Genomic DNA, 16,212 nt, shown 5'->3' with positions numbered 1-16,212 from the left:
CGCACAAAAATTAGCCGGCCGTGGTGGCGTGTGCCTGTAATTCCAGCTACTCGGCAGGAGAATCACTGGAACCCGGGAGGCGGAGGTTGCAGTGAGCCAAGATCGCGCCATTGCACTCCAGCCTGGGCCACAGAGCAAAACTCCGTCTCAACAGAAAACAAAACAAATCTCAGGCTGCCTGCTCAAAGGACCAGAAGCCAGAAAGGTTATAAAAGCGGAAATTTAAAAATAATTGTTATTCTATTCTTTTAATGTGTGAGCAGCCATATAGTATATTATTTACAAATATGGGAGATCTTATACAGTAAACTAAAGGCAAACATCCTCTGGGGTGGGCCGGGCTCAGCTCAGGGAGGAAGCCCTGCCTAAAAAGGCTGCACCTTCGGCTGTCACTCTGTCTTCATTCAGCCCAGCATTTGGCCATACCTTCTGTCACTCAGGGCCTGAGGGGGCGGGGTCTTAAACCTTGACCAATCAGCGACGCTACCCTGGGAACTGTCCAATCAGGCACGCAGCTGGAGCAGAAAGGGCGGCTTCCGGGATATGGCGGCGGGTTTGTTTCTTGCTGCAGCCGGAGCTCCGGTTTCATCTTCGCTGTTCTGTGTCCACTGCTCCTGGAGGCTTAGTCTCTGTGGTCCTGCGACCTGCTGGTACTGGAGATCCACAACTAAGATGCCAGGCCCCCCTGAAAGCCTAGAAATGGTGAGAGTGCCGGGTCCCACATCCCGAGAGAGTGAAAGGGAGTGGTTGGAACCAGTGGGAAGTGACTGTGGCGGACTCAGGCCTCCCCGCAGTTCTTGCGCCGCGGGTTCTTCTTGCCCAGATCGGGCTCACTCCCCTTCAGCAATAATATGGCGGCTGCGCTGACAATGGGACCCCGGGCTTCGCGTCTCTTCCCGGTGCAGTGACTGTGCCCTGGCCTGGCCCCTCTCTGGGCAGATCTGCACACGCACACCGCGTCTTTCTCAGATTGTCTCTCCTAGCGACCCTGGGAAGGAAGTCAGGGGAGAATCCTGACCCGGAGTGCAAGTTCATGAATAGGAAGAGCTTTGGTTTGGTTTATGGGGGTCTCAGTTTCTCTTTTCTCCTATTAAAAATTTATGGAGTTATCGTGAAAATACTTAAGAATTTAAACAGAGAGTGGTTCAAAAATTGTTTGTGGTCCATGGAAGGATCTTGAACGAAAGATTAATGATGAAAAGAATCAAATTCAATAATCGGTTAGGTACATTTATTTTATTTATTTATTTTTTAGACGGAATCTCGCTCTGTCGCCAGGCTGTAGTGCAGTGGCGCAATCTCGGCTCATTGCAACCTCCGACTCCCTGGTTCAAGCGATTCTCCTGCCTCAGCCTCCTGAGTAGCTGGGATTACAGGCACGTGCCATCACGCCCAGCTAATTTTTGTATTGTTAGTAGAGACAAGATTTCACCATGTTGGTCAGGATGGTCTTGATCTCCTGACCTCGTTGATCTACCTGCCTTGACCTCCCAAAATGCTGTGATTAAAGGCGAGAGCCACTGCTCCCGGCCTATGTAGTTTCTTAATTTTCACCTTGAGGGTACAAATTTCCTAGTGATGTAATCAGAGCTTATTTGGCAGTTTATCGTTGGTTAAACCTGAATTTTGTTTCCCCCAATGTAGTAATTTCTTTAAAAAAATGCATTCGAGTTAGATTTTTTAAAATTAGGAATCCAGGGACTAGAGCCACCTCAGGGAATAGAGTCTATTAGCCTCCACATGGCACTGATTTTCTCTTGCATTTTTCACATGGGTCCCAAGCAGCGTCTCAAGTCAACCCCTCTCACCTCATTTCTCCAGCCTAACTCTGGCTTGCAGTAAAATACTGAATTTCAGTTGCTTCTGAAAATCTCAAATGCCAACTTCCTCTCCCTAATTTACATTATTTATTATTTGTCCTTTAGTGTACATTTTAGATACTGTATTTTTGTCATTTTTTGACAAAGCATTAGATGGCGTATTTAAAAAGATATGTTTTCTGTTTGTATTTCCTATCACTAGAAAGCATCGTCACCTCACAGTGAATTGTAAAAAAAATCTCTACGTGTCTTTTTCTTTTGTCTTCCCTGGGCACAAAGCTTTTATGAGAATGCTTTAGTGTCAAGATGTTTTTATTTTGGAAACGTTATGGGGTGATTTGTCCTCAGTAATAACCCTGTCATTTTTCTCTTGGTCTTGGGTTTCAGTACTGTCTGTGAATAAACCAAGATAACTGCTATGGCTATGTCTGCTAGAGTATCTAGTAAATATATCAGCTCCTAAGTTATTTTCTTTCATGGGACAACCTGAGGTATGGAGTGTAGCCTTTCAAGGGAGCAAGTGGATACCCTGGGGAAAAGATGAATCTCTTGGTGTACTCTGCCTTTGAAAAGCTAACCCCTTGAGACATTAAAATTGTCTTTGCCTAACCCAGCTTGCAGTTCTTGGAGACAGATTGCTGGTCCACCAGTCACATGCTGGTATTGAGGGGAAAACAGAAATAATTTATGCTAACTAAATGCTCTGAGATTTGTGAAAAGAAAAATAGTATCCCAAAAGACAAAACCTGACTTCAGTGAGATGGTGCAAAAACTTGCAAAGTAAAATACACTTGGGGCACTCACCTGAGCATAGTGCAGTGTCTCCTGAGAGGGTGGCCATCGAGCGCTTTAGTGAGTATGTTGGAGTGGGAGAATCTCTCAAGTGATTGGATAATCTGAATTGACACATGAATCAGACACATCTCTTTTCTTCTTTCTTTTATTCTCTTTTCTTTTTCTTTCTTTTCTTTCTTCTTCACTCTTATTGCCCAGGCTGGAGTACAATGGCATGATCTCAGCTCACTACAGCCTCTGCTTCCCAGGTTCAAGCAATTCTCCTGCCTTAGCCTCCTGAGCAGCTGGCGTTACAGGCATGTGCCACTACACCTGGCTAATGATTTTTTTTTTTTTTTTTTTTTGAGGCAGAGTCTTGCTCTGTTGCCCAGGCTGGAGTGTAGTGGTGTGATCTCAGCTCACTACAATCTCTGCCTTCTGGGTTCAAGCGATTCTCCTGCCTCTGCCTCCCGAGTAGCTGGAACAACAGGCACACACCACCACGCCCGGCTAATTTTTTGTACTTTTAGTAGAGATGGGGTTTCACCATGTTGGCCAGGATGGTCTCAATCTCTTGACCTCGTGATCCACCCACCTCGGCCTCCCAAAGTGCTGGGATTACAGGCGTGAGCCACCACGCCCAGCCGACTTTAGTTTTTTAACTGTAAATTGCATTTTATTAGTAGAGTTTAAAAGGTAAGAAAATACTTATAATATCTACAAAGGGCATAAAAGTTATGCATTTCTGAAAAAAAATTAGTTATGTATTTCATTTGTTAAAAATTATTGCTGGATGCAGTGGCTCACACCTGTAATCCCAGCACTATGGGAGGCCGAGGTGGGTGGATCACCTGAGGTCAGGAGTTTGAAACCAACCTGGCCAACATGGTGAAAGCCCATCTCTACTAAAAATATAAAATTAGGTGTGGTGCAATGCGCTTGTAGCTAGAACTTGGGAGGTGGAGGTTGCAATAAGCCAAGATAGTGCCACTGCACTCCAGCATGGGCAACAGAGCGAGACTCTGTCTCAGAAAAAAAAGAAAAAAGAAAAAGATTATGATTTACCTTTTTCTTTCCCAAAGTGAGTTTAGAAATATTTTAGGTGTGTTTTTCATGACTAGGTGATTTCAAGCAGAATTTCAAGGCTTCACTTTTAAAATGCTACCAAGAAAAACAATAGAAAATATCTCTCCTGCATTTTGGCTGTAGAAATGAATGATTTACGATCAGGTGAGGTAGCTCACACCTGTAATCCTAGCACTTTGGGAGGCTGAGGCCAGTGGGTCACCTGAGGTCAGGAGTTTGAGACGAGCCTGGCCAACATGGTGAAACTCCGTCTCTACTAAAAATACAAACATTAGCTGGGTATGGTGGTGGGCATCTATAAGTCCAGCTACTCAGGAGGCTGAGGCAGGAGAACTGCTTGAACCCAGGGGATGGAGGTTGCAGTGAGCCGAGATCATGCTATTTCACCCCAACCTGGGTGAAAGAGCTAAACTTCGTTTAAAAAATCAAAGAAGAAGAATACATTTCCACATGAAAATGTGGTAGATAATTGGTGAGTTATGTAGAGTCATAAAAATTTCACTTCCTCTTTTTGCAGGGTAAATTTGTGACAGTGAATGTCTCTGTTCTGTATCCCGTTATCTTGACTTCTGAGTTGCATGCTAAATTTTATGAGATAAAACTTGGTACCTCCTAGACATGTTTCCTTATGACTAATTGTTTACTACACGATTTTTAATGAAAAAATACAATAAGACATATAGTGTCTGAAAGGAATACTTTTGCTTTTCTCATTGAGGTGTAAAATTTAAGCACCTTTTAATTTTATCCCATTAAATGAACATTGTGTTTGAGTAATGTTGCTGAATTTTTCATACATGTAGTTTTGAAAACCAAATTAATAACTCTGACATGGAAATCAAAGCTTGAGCCTAATGCCTCCAAGGTAAGGCTAATATTGAGCCTGCAAAAAAAGGTTATTAATGGCCCAATTAGTTTTTTTCTGAAGAGCCTTGCTTTCAGATGTCCCAGCCTGCTCACCCCAGCCATGGAAGAAACCTTTATAGTGAAAGAAGCTACAGAGCCCTGGAAAGCTGGGGACCCACAGGCAAATGCAGTTAAAGTTAAGAAGGAAAACAAACGGCAGGATTTAAAGATGAAGTTGTTAATGATTTGAAACAGTTTCTAGACTATTTAAAATAAAGCAAAGTTAGATTAATGTAAAAAAAATAAATCCCAAAGGAGTATTGCAACAGAAAGAAATATCTACTATAAGATCTGTAAAAATTGCAAAGTTCAGGCAGACAAGGGCTTTCTTCCTAGAAACAAACATGATTAAGAAGGAAGGTGGGAAGGAAAGGGCAAATGGTGGTTGAAAAAGTCAGATTCTAGATTAATATTTTACCGTGAAGTCAGCATGTCCTTAGGAAGGACATAACATGGGGTGGTATTTTGACTCAGATTGAGTGTAGCTGAATGTTCGTGAGCCTGTGGACAGGAGATAAACAAGTGAAGTTTGATTAAAAAATATTTTATTTTGACCACTGAAGAAAAATTTAGCTGATTTTCTTTCTTTCTTTTTTTTTTTTAAAATGAGAACACAAAGGAAATGTGCAGAGTCTATGTCTGGCTATGTGATAAGTAAGAAAAAAAAAGCACCAACTAAGTCATAATGGAAACCATGGTTTTCTTTCCATAAACTGTTTCTGGAGAATTCAAAGGATAGAGAATTTTATTAATCACAGCTATTTACCAGGATTTTCTGTGTGCTTCATCTTTCCCCAATTTTTTTTCTTTGTCCTGTACATTTCTTGTATTTGACATTTTCTGTTTTTTTTTTTTTTTGTTTTTTTTTTTTGAGATGAAGTCCTGCTGTGTCCCCCAGGCTGGAATGCAATGGTGTGATCTCAGCTCACTGCAGCCTCCGCCTCCTGGGTTCAAGCCATTCTCCTGCTTCAGCCTTCTGAGTAGCTGGGACTACAGGTGTGTGCCGCCACACCCAGCTAATTTTTTGTATTTTTAGTAGAGACGCGATTTCACCAAGTTAGCCAGGATGGTCTCGATCGCTGGCCTCATGATCCGCCCACCTTGGCCTCCCTAAGTGCTGGGATTACAGGCATGAGACACCGTGCCCAGTGTATTTTTTATAATAAGCTGGTAAATGTAACTACAGTGTTTTGCTGAATTCTGTGAGTAGCTCTATGAAATTATGAAACTTGAGGGAGTTTACAGGAGTTCACAGTTTTTAAACAGTAGCTCAGAAGTATAGTTGGGCCCATGGGGTTTGTGACTGGCATCTGCCATTAGGACAGTGTTGTGAGACTGAGCCCTCAATCAGGATCTGTGCTGACTCTAGATAGTATCAGAATTCAAATTCAAATGTTAGTCAGTGAGTTAGTGTTGGAGAAAGCCTTGGTGTTCAGCAACTCTACAGATTTGGCACAAGAAAAAAGATATCACAGAGGCCTGGCCTGGAATAAAACTCTGGTTGTCTGGGAATGGAAAGCTCTGTTCTCCTGTACACAGCTTAGAGGAAAGAACTCTGATAGGAGACCCCCTTTCCCACAGCTGTCACCACAGGATTCCCACTCACAGACTTACCCACTAGATATTAACATGTCTATGCCTCTCCCACGACTAGGCATCACCCTGAGAAATTTGAAAACAGCATTTTTTTAAAAAAATATTTTATTGCATTTTAGGTTTTGGGGTACATGAGAAGAACATGCAGGATTGTTACATAGGTACATATGTGGCAATGTGGTTTGCTGCCTTCCTCTCCATCACCTATATCTGGCATTTCTCCTCATGTTATCCATTCCCAACTCCCCACCCCCTGCTGTCCCTCCCCTAGTTCCCCGCCATAGACCTCAGTGTGTGATGCTCCCCTCTCTCTGTCCATGTGTTCTCATTGTTCAACACCTGCCTATAAGTGAGAACGTTTGGTATTTGATTTTCTGTTCTTGTATCAGTTTGCTGAGAATGATAGTTTCCAGGTTCATCCATGTCCCTACAAAGACACAAGCTCATCGTTTTTTATGGCTGCATAGTATTCCATGGTGTATATGTGCCACATTTTCCCTGTCCAGTCTATCATCGATGGGCATTTGGGTTGGTTCCAGGTCTTTGCTATTGTAAACAGTGCTGCAATGAACATTCGTGTGCATGTGTCCTCATAGTAGAATGATTTATAATCCTTTGGGTATATACTCAGTAATGGGATTGCTGGGTCAAATGGAGTTTCTATTTCTAGGTCCCTGAGGAATCACCACACTGTCTTCCACAATGGTTAAACTAATTTACACTCCCACCAACAATGTAAAAGCGTTCCTATTTCTCCACATCCTCTCCAGCATTTGTTGTCTCCAGATTTTTTAATGATTGCCATTCTAACTGGCGTGAGATGGTATCTCAATGTAGTTTTGATTTGCATTTCTCTAATGACCAGTGATGATGAGCATTTTTTCATGTTTGTTGGCCTCATGTATGTCTTCTTTTGAAAGTGTCTGTTCATATCCTTCGCCACTTTTGAATGGGTTTTTTCCTTGTAAATCTGTTTTAGTTCTTTGTAGATTCTGGATATTAGCCATTTGTCAGATGAGTAGATTGCAAAAATTTTTTCCCATTCTATTGGTTGCCGGTTCACTCTAATGATTGTTTCTTTTGCTGTGCAGAAGCTCTGGAGTTTAATTAGATCCCATTTGTCTATTTTGGCTTTTGTTGCCAGTGCTTTTGGTGTTTTAGTCATGAAGTCCTTGCCTATGCCTATGTCCTGAATGGTTTTGCCTAGGTTTTCTTCTAGGGTTTTTATGGTGTTAGGTCTTATGTTTAAGTCTTTAATCCATCTGGAGTTAATTTTAGTGTAAGGTGTCAGGAAGGGGTCCAGTTTCTGCTTTCTGCACATGGCTAGACAATTTTCTCAACACCATTTATTAAACAGGGAATCCTTTCCCCATTGCTTGTTTTGTGAGGTTTGTCAAAGATCAGATGGTTGTAGATGTGTGGCGTTGCCTCCGATGCCTCTGTTCTGTTCCATTGGTCTATATCTCTGTTTTGGTACCAGTACCATGCTGTTTTGATTACTGTAGCCTTGGACAACAGCATTTTTGATTCTAGTGTTTCTTGGCAAAAACCTACAAAAGTGTCTTCAAGTCTTCTGGTATATCCTCACCCCCAGACACTTGAGTCTACAACAGCAACCTGTTTTTCCCACCCACTGAGGGTTCTGGACCACCTGTTCTTAATCTCATCTGCCAAACACCAAACACGTCCTTTTTCTGATCCTCTTTGTCTTCCCATTTTCCAGCCTCAACTAGGCCTCAGTGTCTGTTGTTCCCCTCTGTGTTCATGTGTTTTTATTATTCAGCTCTTAATTAGAAATAGCATGCCTTTGGTTTTCTGCTGCTGCATTGGTTTTCTAAGAATAATGGTCTCCAGCTTCATTCACGCCACTTCAAAGGACATCATATTTGTGTGTGTGTGTGTTTGTGTGTGTGTGTTTTAACCACCACACAGTATTCTCAAATATTTATGTACTGAGTAGCGGGGATGGCGGTGGTTCCAGCTGCGGGACTGGCCTCGGCCATAGTGACTTGTTGGATAAGGGAAGATAGACAATGAGCCTGTAAAAATTAACAAGTAGGATGGATCAGCTGTGAAAACTCTTTGGATGACTCTGCCAAAAATGTACTTCTGGAAAAATACAAATATGTGGAGAATTTTGGTCTAATTGATGGTTGCCTCACCATCTGTACAATCTCCTGTTTCTTTGCCATACTAGCTTTGATTTGGGATTATATGCATCCTTTTCCAGAGTCCAAACCCATTTTGGCCTTGTGTGTCATGTCCTATTTTGTGATAATGGGGATTCTGACTATTTATACCTCATATAAGGAGAAGAACATCTTTCTTGTGGCCCACAGGAAAGATCCTACAGGAATGGATCCTGATGATACTTGGCAGCTGTCCTCCAGTCTTAAAAGGTTTGATGACAAATACACCTTGAAGGTGACCTTCATCAGTGGGAGAACAAAGCAGCAGTGGGAAGCCAAGTTCACCAAGTCCATTGCTAAGTTTTTTGACCACAGTGGAACACTGGCCATGGATGCGTATGAGCCTGAAATAATGAGGCTCCATGACAGTCTCGCCATAGAAAAGAAAAATAAAACAGCCAATTCTAAAAGTAAAATGTGTGTATGTGTATGTATATATATATGTACCATATTTTATTTTTATTAAACATTTTATTTTATTTTTGAAGATAGGGTCTCACTCTTTTGCCCAGACTGGAGTGCAGTGGCATGAGCTCAGCTCACTGCAGCCTCAACCTCCTGGGCTCAAGCAATCCGCTCCCCAAATAGCTGGGACTACAGGCACACACCAGCAGGCCTGGCTAATTTTTTTTTTTTTTTAGAAATGGGAGTCTTGCTATGTTGCCCTGGCTGATCTCAAACTTTTGACCTCAGGCAGTTTACTTGTCTTGCCCTCCCAAAGTGCTGAGATGACAGATATGAACCACCATGCCCAACCATATCATATTTTCTTTATCCAATATACAAACAATTGATAAGCATTTAGGTTGATTCCATGACTTTGCTATTGTGAATAGTGCTGTAATAAAGATGCATATGTCTTTATAATTGAATAATTTGTATTTTACTGGGTATATGCTCAATTATGAGGTTGCTGGGTCAAAAGGTAATTCTGTTTTTAGTTCTGTGAGGAATCGTCATACTGCTTTTCACAATGGTTGAACTAATTTACACTCCCACCGGCAGTGTATAAGCATTCTTGTTTCTCTGTAAACTTGGCCACATCTGTTATCTTTTGACTTTCTAATACTAGTCATTCTCACTGGTGTGAGAGATTTCACTGTGGTTTTTCCTGGAATTTCTCTAATGATTCGTGCTGAGCATTTTTTATATGCTTGTTAGCCACATGTATGTCTTCTTTTAAAAAACATCTTTTTCCTGTTTTTTATCTACTTTTTAGTTAGGTCTTTTTTCCTGTAAACTTGTTTAAGTTTCTTATAAATTATGGGTATTGGACCTTTGTCAAGAGCATAGTTTGCTTTTATTTATTTATAAATATTTATTTTTAAATTTATAAATAAATAATTTATTTTTATAAATATTATAAATATTTATAAATATTTATTTTATTTATTTATAAAAGAAAAATATTTTCTTTTATTCTGTGTGTTGTTTGTTTACTGTGTTGATGGTTTCCTTTGCTGTGAAGAAGCTTTTTAGCTTAATTCGGTTCCATTTGTCAATTACTGCATTTTTTGCAATTGCTTTTAGCATTTTTATTTTAAAATATTTGCCAGTTTCTATGTCTAGAATAGTATTTCCTAAGTTACTTCACTTTTTTCTTCTTCCATAATTTGAAGTTTTACAATTAACTCTTTATCTTGAGTTGATTTTTGTATATTGTGTTTTGAAAGCGTCCAGTTTCAATCTTCTACGTAGTGCTAGCTAGTTATTCCAGTACCATTTATTAAATAGGGAATTCTTTTCACATTCCTCTTGTCAGCTTTGTCAAAGACTAGATGGTTGTAGGTGTGTGGCATTATTTCTGGGCTCTCTAGTCTATTGCATTGATCTATGAGTTTGTTTTTGTACCCGTATCATGTTGCTTTGTTTACTGTAGCCATAGATTATAGTTTAGGTAATATAATGACTTAAGCTTGGTTCTTTTTGCTTATGATTGCCTTGACTATTTGGGTTCTTTTTTGGTTCTATATCAATTATAAAATAGTTTTTAATTTCTGTTAAGAAATATTTTTGGTAGTTTGATAAAAACAGATTAAGTCTGTAATATTTTTCGGCAGTGTGACCATTTTAATAATATTGAACTTTTCTATCCATGAGCATAAAATGGTTTTCCATTTGTTTCATCTCTCTCTTTTTTTTTTTTTACTGTTAAAACTTTAATTTTTAAAAATAGAGATGTGGTTTCTCGATGGTGGTCAGGCTAGTCTCGAACTCCTGACCTCAGGTGATCTGCCCACCTCGGCCTCCCAAAGTGCTGGGATTACAGGTGTGAGTCACCACGCCCGGCCCATCTCTGACTTCTTTTTTTTTTTTTTTTGAGACGGAGTTTCGCTCTTGTTACCCAGGCTGGAGTGCAATGGCACGATCTCGGCTCACCGCAACCTCCGCCTCCTGGGTTCAGGCAATTCTCCTGCCTCAGCCTCCTGAGTAGCTGGGATTACAGGCACGCGCCACCATGCCCAGCTAATTTTTTGTATTTTTAGTAGAGACGGGGTTTCACCATGTTGACCAGGATGGTCTCGATCTCTTGACCTCGTGATCCACCCGCCTCGGCCTCCCGAAGTGCTGGGATTACAGGCATGAGCCACTGTGCCCGATCCAGAGCTGTTTTTATCTCCAATGCTTCAGGTATCTTTTTCAGAAGACCTATTAGTTTCCCTTTGTGTCTGTTAATGAGGAGGGCTGTCGCAGTGAGAACTCTTTGAGTTATCTCTATCTGGACTACTGCTTGAAATCCAGCAGTATTTTTTTCATTACCATTATAAATAGAAACTGAGACTGAAACACTGGTCCCATTTCCACTGTTGTGAAGGTACATTTATACCCAGGAGGTCTGCAGGGTCTCCTCCTGCAGCTCAGATTTTACTGTCTGGCAATTGGGGTTCACTTAAGTTGTGAGTTGCCGGCTGTGAGCCCTGGAATGTGCTGTGGAATGTGCCTCAGTTGCAGATGGTAGGGGTCTAGAGAGTACACTAACCCCCAGGGGAGGGCAAGCAGGAGTGCTAGACTCCAGTGCTTAGGGAATAGAGAGCCATGCCAGCCTCTTTTTGTTTTGTTTTGTTTTGAGATGGAGTCTTGCTCTGTAGCCCAGGCTGGAGTTCAGTGGCGTGATCTCAGCTCACTGCAACCTCTGCTACCCAGAGAAGCGAAGGCCTCCCAAAGTGCTGGAATTATAGGCATGAGCCACTGCACCTGGCCTACAGTTTTGTTTTCTTTCTTTTCCTTCTCCCCTCCCCTCCCCTCTCCTCCCCTTTTTGAGATTGAGTTTCGCTTTTGTTGGCCAGGCTGGAGTGCAAGCTTTTGTTGGCCAGGCTAGAGTGCAATGGCGTGACATCGGCTAACTGCAACCTCTGACTCTCAGGTTCAACCGATTCTTCTGCCTCAGCCTGCCAAGTAGCTATGATTACAGGCATGCACCACTGGGCCTGGCTAATTTTGTATTTTCAGTAGGGACGGGGTTTCACCATGTTGGCCAGGCTGGTCTTTTTTTTTTTTTTTTTTTTAATTGCATTTTAGGTTTTGGGGTACATGTGAAAAACATGCAAAGTTGTTGCGTAGGTGCATTCATGGCAGTGTGATTTGCTGCCTCCCTCCCCCTCACCCATATCTGGCATTTCTCCCCATGCTATCCCTCCCCAACTCCCCCCCAACTCCCCCGCAACAGACCCCCGTGTATAGTGCTCCCCTCCCCGTGTCCATGTGTTCTCCTTGTTCAACACCCTCCTATGAGTGAGAACATGTGGTGTTTCGTTTTGTGTTCTTGTGTCAGTTTGCTGAGAATGATGGTTTCCAGGTTCATCCATGTCCCTACAAAGGACGCGAACTCCTCATTTTTAATGGCTGCATAATATTAAATGGTGTATATGTGCCACATTTTTCCTGTCCAGTCTATCATCGATGGGCATTTGGGTTGGTTCCAGGTCTTTGCTATTGTAAACTATGCTGCTATGAACATTCGTGTGCATGCGTCCTTATAGTAGAACGATTTATAATCCTTTGGATATATGCCCAGTAATGGGATTGCTGGGTCAAATGGAATTTCTATTTCTAGGTCCTTGAGGAATCGCCACACTGTTTTCCACAGTGGTTGAACTAATTTACACTCCCACCAACAGTGTAAAAGTGTTCCTATTTCTCCACATCCTCTCCAGCATCTATTTTCTCCAGATTTTTTAATGATTGCCATTCTAACTGGCGTGAGATGGTATCTCAATGTAGTTTTGATTTGCATTTCTCTAATGACCAGTGATGATGAGCATTTTTTCATATGTTTGTTGGCCTCTTGTATGTCTTCTTTTGTAAAGTATCTGTTCATATCCTAGGCTGGTCTTGAACTCCTGACCTTGTGATCTGCCTGCCTCAACCTCACAAAGTACAGGGATTACAGGTGTGAGCCACTGTGCCTGGCCTACAGTTTTGTTTTCTTTCTCTTTTTTGAGACGGATTTTTGCTCTTGTTGCCCAGGCTGGAGTGCAATGTTGTGATCTTGGCTTATTGCAACCTCCACCTCCTAAGTTCAAGAGATCCTCTTTCCTTAGCCTCCCAAGTAGCTGGGATTACAGGCATGTGCCACTACACCCAGCTAATTCTGTATTTTTAGTAGAGACAGAGTTTCTCCATGTTAGTCAGGCTGGTCTCGAGCTCCTGACCTCAGGTGATCTGCCCGCCTCAGCCTCCCGAAGTTGTGGGATTACAGGTGTTAGCCACTGCGCCTGGCCTTAGAGTTTTGTTTTTTAACAGTCATGTTATTGTGGAGTTTTCCTGGAGTTGGAGAAAATTTTTATTTTAATTATATTTCTCAAACACTGTCTAGAATTAGAAGACATGATATAAATGCATAAGGTTCCAACCAAACTTTACTCTAGAGGAGACTTTTTCTCTCAGGGTTTTTGGTTTTTTTTTTTTTTGAGACAGAGTCTTGTTTTGTCACCCAGGCTGGAGTGCAGTGGCCTGATCTCAACTCACTGCAACCTGCGCCTCCCGGGTTCAAACAATTCTCCTTCCTCAGCCTTCTCAGTAGGTGAGATTACAGGCACATACCATCACACCCAGCTAATTTTTGTATTTTCAGTACAGATAGAGTTTCACAATGTTGGTGAGGCTGGTCTTGAACTCCTGATCTCGTGATTCACCCGCCTCAGGCTCCCAAAGTGCTGGTTTAACAGGTATGAGTCACCACGCCCGGCTCCTCTCAGGCTTTTAGTCAACTTACAGTTATGCTGTAAAGTGCATGCTGTCTCCTAAATATGCAGGCCGAAGTGTGTCTCTGCCTGTTTGGTATCTATAGTCCTCTACAGTCATTTCTAGAGAGGCTAGATGAGATGACTACAAACTTTACAGGGGAGCAGTCAGTCATTTTACCTCTTTCAGTGACTCATGTCTTAATACCTAAAACTGATTGAGAGATCATGGGACCTAGAAACCCAACTACAGTAACATGAGTGCATTGAATAGACATGTAGACATGAAAATCTCTACTCCTTTTTTTTCCTTTTGCTAAAATGCTTAAATGTGCAAGTAACATGTGCTGCTACTTCCACCCATTTTGAACCTAAATCTGCAGCCTCAAATTGTAACTCAAGGTCTTGAGATTTTGGGAAATACACTTTTATCTGACGAATGCAAGTCCTTTTAGTTATCAAACTCAGAGAGACATTAAAATGAGAGCACAATTATATCTTTCTCCCCCTTTCAACTGTCTCTTGAATGTTCACTATTGCCACAAGTAGGTATAAATTAAACTAATGCCACATAAGACACTATATCCTGTACCCTAAACCTTAATGATGTATAATCAAAAATCAATAATCAAAGTTATTTCTTTAAATAAAGAAGACTTTCTGAGAAACCACTTTTTATCAGCTCACTCTGTTCTCTCTCTTTTTGCTTTTACAATTTTTTTTTAAATACAGAGTCTTGCTCTGTCACCCAGGGACATGATGTGAGGGGATCTCTCTTTTGATTGTACTTTACTTACTGTAACACCCAAAAATGCAGAGTGAGGTTCATTCCACGTAGAATCTTCATGTAAGTTTTGGCCTCTACCTGGGATTTATAAGACAAGGCAGACTTTGGATAGAAAATGTATAGAAAACTAAGAGGAGGCATTTTCTGCACCACAAGATGTCATCACAGACATCTTAAAGTCCTACTTTGAGAATGTGGCTTTTTAAGATTTTCAGGTCTTGTTCAGTAACCTGCTACAGTTCTGTGAGAGGCTCCAAGGGTAAATAGAATCTGGTGGCAGAATTTAAAAGTGTAAACAAGCATCTTAGGAGTAAAAAATCAAGACTGTGAAGTATACAGAGCCATAACCACAACTATATCTACGCATACAAATGTGATACTGGAGTATTCTTGTCCTTTCTCTCACCCAGGTAATCTAGGTTCTGGAACTCCGTAAGGGAAGGTCCATTTTTTCTTTAGAATCAGCCTGAATCGGCTGGACATGGTGGCTTATGCCTGTAATCCCAGCACTTTGGGACACTGAGGCAGGTGGATCACCTGAGGTCAGGAGTTTGAGACCAGCCTGGCCAACATGGCAAAAACCCATTTCTACTAAAAGTAGAAAAATTAGCCAGGTGTGGTGGTGCACACCTGTAATCTCAGCTACTGGGAGGCTGAGGCAGGAAAATAGCTTGAATCTGGGAAGTAGAGGTTGCAGTGAGCCGATATTGCACCATTGCATTCTAGCTTGGGCAACAGAGTGAGACCTCGTCTCAAAAAATAAATAAATAAAAAGAATCAGCCTTAATCTCTCCTGCCTGGTTTATTATTGGCCCACCAGCACAGGGTCACTGGGAACCCTATCACAGTCACCTAGGCATTTTTGAATTGAGAATGTCCAGAGCAGAGTTTTATTAGGCTGAGAAGAGTGGTTAATTCTATTTCTGTCTCAATGTAAGAGAAATGACTCATTCTGTGTTTGTTTCTCCCCTCTTACAGAAGATGGTTTTGGTTAGTACCCAAATGAGAGTTTATCCAGTTTCCTCGTACTTGAGTGAAAACCAAGGAGGTCTGGAGACTCAAACAGATAACTAATTGCTTTCATTTCATATAGCCATTAGAAAAATAGATAAAGCAGTCATGTTCTCTGCAATCCAGAAACTTTTAGTCTAGACTAGAAACTGTGTAAAATGTTGAATTAGGCTGGGTGCGGTGGTTCATACCTGTAATCCTAGCTCTTTGGGAGGCTGAGGTGGGTGGATCACCTGAGGTTGAGAGTTCAAGACCAGCCTGACCAACATGGAGAAACCCCATCTCTACTAAAAATACAAAATTAGCCAGGTGTGGTGGCACATGCCTGTAATCCCAGCTACTTGGGAGGCTAAGGCAGGAGAATCACTTAAACCCGGGAGGCAGAGGTTGCAGTGAGCCAAGATCAAGCCATTGCACTCCAGCCTGGACAACAAGAGTGAAACTCCATCTCCAAAAAAAAAAAAAAAAAAAAAGAGAGAGAGGCCAGGCGCAGTGGCTCACGCCTGTAATCCCAGCAATTTGGGAGGCCGAGGTGGCCGGAGTTAAAGACCAGACTGGCCACATGGTGAAACCCTGTCTCTACTAAAAAATATAAAAAGTAGCTGCACATGGTGACTTGTGCCTGTAATCCCAGCTACTTGGTAGGCTGAGGTAGGAGAATTGCTTGAACCGGGACCAGGGAGCCAGAGGTTTCAGGGAGCCAAGATTGTGCCACTACACTCCAGCCTGGGCTTCAGAGCTAGACTCCATCTCAAACAATAAAAGGAAAAGGAAAGAAAAAAAGGTTAAATTTCACATTATATGGTGAGTACAATAAATAGATGTGTTAAAAAAAACTTGGGCTTTCTTTGGACCACTTT

General features: G+C 41.7%; 1 long non-coding RNA gene and 1 pseudogene across 1 annotated transcript in view; both read left to right on the top strand.

Annotated features, from left to right (window-relative positions):
* The first annotated feature begins 544 nt into the window (after positions 1-544).
* LOC135276763 (uncharacterized) overlaps positions 545-16,212 on the top strand; it is a 30,241-nt gene continuing 14,573 nt past the window's right edge. The window contains exon 1 of the long non-coding RNA XR_010344307.1: positions 545-702. This is a non-coding gene — a long non-coding RNA (uncharacterized LOC135276763). The remainder of the gene's footprint in view (positions 703-16,212) is intronic.
* LOC135276678 (signal peptidase complex subunit 2-like) lies at positions 4,535-15,415 on the top strand (annotated as a pseudogene).

This window comes from Aotus nancymaae, unplaced genomic scaffold (genome assembly GCF_030222135.1).
Source record: "Aotus nancymaae isolate 86718 unplaced genomic scaffold, 86718_ANA_hifiasm-v0.15.2.pri h1tg000028l, whole genome shotgun sequence".
In the NCBI taxonomy this organism is placed as follows: Eukaryota; Metazoa; Chordata; class Mammalia; order Primates; family Aotidae; genus Aotus; species Aotus nancymaae.
Note: the sequence above shows the minus strand (reverse complement) of the source record. Positions and strands in the feature narration are given on the sequence as shown.